We start from the raw sequence: 3,295 nt of genomic DNA, 5'->3' as shown, positions 1-3,295 counted from the left end.
ATACCTTTATAAAAATTATCTCTTCAGTGAATTTTAATTCATTTCTTGAATTATTTCATTGTTTTTCCTGTATTGATTTCTAACTTTCACATCAACCCTATTGAACTCACTTTTGAGCCATATTTTGAATTCCATAGCTGACATTTCAAAATTCTCCTTTTTGATAGAGTCTGTATTGTTGAAGAGTTAGCATGATCCTAGAGAGTGTCAAAAAGAGCCTTTTTTCATATTTCCAGCATTGTTATACTGGTTCCATATCACCTGGAACCTCTTCCCTCAGCTTACAACAGATAGCTTTGCAGTTCACCTGATCTCCTCTGGAAGGAATTCTGCCACTCAGTGTAAAGAGGAGGAGATAAGCTGTCTATTGACTCATGTGGGTAGCTGCCTGCTTTGGTATTTCTGGCAATTCAGGTCAGTTGGGACACCTGGGACCAGTGATGGTAGACTTGGTCAGGTAATCCCAAATTCTCAGGCTCCTGGATGGCATGCTTGAGTCCAGGGAAGACAAGACAGAGACTAAGTTATCAAACTGTCCTCAAGTCTCCCTGCATTCAGGTGTGGGCTGTGATAGTCAGGAGTGGGGTGCTCTCCTAATATGGAAGAATGCTCAGGTAGAAGAGGGGTGGATGTACAGTGAGTTTGTGTCAGGAAGGGCTCATCCCTCTTGATGAGAGTAGCAGAGGTCACAGCTGTGGGAAGCACAAGTTCCTCACACCTCTCTCATAAACAAAGAATGTTATATCATCTGAGAATGAGCTTTATAAATGAAAGAGAAATATACAAACTAAAATTCAGGGAATTCATCACCCCTAGACCATCCATAAAAGACATGCTCAAAGGGGGAGGGAACAAAAGGTCAATATTCACCATCATGCCAACACAAAAAAACACAATTCAGAGGACTTACACACCAATCACACAAAGAAGCAAGAGAAAGTAATTAAATGGCAATATCACTGAAGTTCATCAAACCACAAAGACAAAGAGAGAAAAAGAAATGAACAAATAACTAATTTAAAAAACCTAGAGAAACAGTTGACAACAGAAATGAATGAAGCCTCGTATGTCAATATTAACCTTGAACATGTTTGGGTTATATGATCCACTTAAAAATATAGATAGGTGGAGGAGTGGAGCAAGATCGTGGACTAGAGACATCTCCTTTGCAGCCACTCATGGTGAGATCAAGGAGAAAGGTTTTCAGCCACTTTTGACTGGGGAGGCCCTGCCCAGAAACATAACTCCAGGCACACAAGGAGGAAGCAGGAGACTCCAGGAGGCCATGATGAGGCTGGGAGCAGTGGAGAACTAGCACAGAAGGTGAGTGCTTGCATGCTGGAGAGGCCAGCCAGTTTGGTGGTGGTTTTCAGATAGAGAAAGTGTGCCCTGCAGCCTTTTTTTTTTTTTCCTTAGACCTGAGCAAGGAGTTGCTGGAGTTACCTTGGGAGAGTTTGTGTGAGCAAGTGATCTTGCACAGCACCCAGGGGCTAGAATTGAGCCTCACTGGGTAGAGAAGAGCTCTCATTGTTTGGATTATGGCTGGGTGCAGCCATTGTGTAAGAGTTGCCTAGAAGGAACAGCCCACAGGGTCCTAGTGTTAGGCCAGTTCTGGCATGCCTGCTCGGCTTGGTAGCAATGCAGTAGGAGACTTGAGTGACTTGAGTGAAACATGCATTCAGGCTCAGTGCCCATAGCTCAGTGGTTAGTGTGCCAGCCACATACACTGGGGCTGGTGGTTATATATATATAATATATTTTATATATTATAATATTTATTATATTTATGGATATATATATCATGTACATATATGTGTGTATATATATACATATATTATCTTTTTTCTTTTTCCCTTTTTCCTGCATATTTTTCTTATTTCTTTTTTTGATTTATAATTTTTGTTTCTTTCTTCTATAGTAAGGGCTTCATTTTTGCTACAGTTGTTGCTCCTGTTATTCTTTTTTTGTTTTCCAATTTTCTCCTTTGAGTTTTTTTATTTGTTTGTTTCTTTTGTTATATTGGATATTTATTTTTCTATTTTTACTTTTCTCAATTATTAGGGCACCATTTTTGCTATGGTTTTTCTACCACTTTTATTTATTTATTTTTTTACATAAATTCACCCATTTATTAGTGGCTTGTGCTGTGTGAAAATGTAGGGTTTCAATTCCTTCTTCAGGATCTTTCAATTCCTTCAATCTTCTTGTGGTAGACTTTACTGTAACAGCAGAAGTGGTGTTATAGGTCCAGGTACCACCATCTATTGTTCTCATGCAGGAACCACAGTGCCAGATCCCCACAGTTCATCTCTTTATCTTGGTTTTGCCACAGAAGGAGCAAGTGTACTTGACATGCTGACTGATTTCAATTTTCTTCACCATTTTCTGGAGGGAGGCACCATAGCAGATCTCTTATTTACCAACAATCCCAACCTTCTTGGTGCATTTAGCCATGTCACCATGAACCAGGCCCAACCCCAGAGAGACAATCCCTTTTATTCTTTCTTTCCTTTCCATTTCTCTCCTTTTCTCTTTCTCTTTATAAAGATATTTCTACTTTTCTTATCTTTCCCATATAAATTTCTCAAATAACAACTAATAACCTTTATAAAAATCTTATATAATTTAATATACAATTTTCATTAAATATTTTTATTATTGTTGTTTTATTTGTCTCTCATCTATTTTATTCTTTGTCAATATGGATTCCATTTGTGGTACAGAGCTTAATTTTGCATCATGGGCTGGGGTGCCAAAGCATTGGGCTGGCACAAGGAGACTTTGATCCACTGGTATAAGGGATCTTTCTAGTGTTGGTCTTTGGAAGTATGCTATCAGTGAGTCCCCATTGCAACATACTGCTAGTTCTTTTATTTTTCTCTATTTGGTAGAAGTGGGGTCTTGTTTTTTCTCAGTCTGGTTAGGAGCTCCTGAACTAAAGAGACACATCCATCCCAGACCCCCAGAAGGCAGGCATTGTGGGTCAAAGAACATTGCTGAATAGCAGTATTACTTCTGACTCTCTCTTAGTTCTCTTCTTTTTGTCAATCTTTCCTTTTGTACTTCTCCTTTCTCTTTTTCTATCTTTTCTCCCTTCTTTCTTTTCACTCTTCTCTTCCTTTTAGTCCTGTATGAAAGGACACCTCAACACATAGGGAAAGAGATAAGGTAATTTGATGAGAAAGAGAAAGTGAAAAGAAAAAGTAGGGGAATAAAACAGACAAGAAGAAAACATTCATGAGGAGGAGCCAATAGAAAAGTTCTGGCAACATGAAAAGCCAGAACACAGCAACTC

The 3,295-nt window shown here is 38.9% G+C and overlaps 1 pseudogene; it reads right to left on the bottom strand.

The window, feature by feature from the left end:
* Positions 1-2,094: 2,094 nt before the first annotated feature.
* LOC128576885 (60S ribosomal protein L37a-like) lies at positions 2,095-2,454 on the bottom strand (annotated as a pseudogene).
* Between the last annotated feature and the right edge of the window lie 841 nt (positions 2,455-3,295).

The sequence above is a fragment of the Nycticebus coucang genome, chromosome X (assembly GCF_027406575.1).
Source record: "Nycticebus coucang isolate mNycCou1 chromosome X, mNycCou1.pri, whole genome shotgun sequence".
NCBI lineage: Eukaryota > Metazoa > Chordata > Mammalia > Primates > Lorisidae > Nycticebus > Nycticebus coucang.
This window is presented reverse-complemented; position numbering and strand designations above follow the sequence as displayed.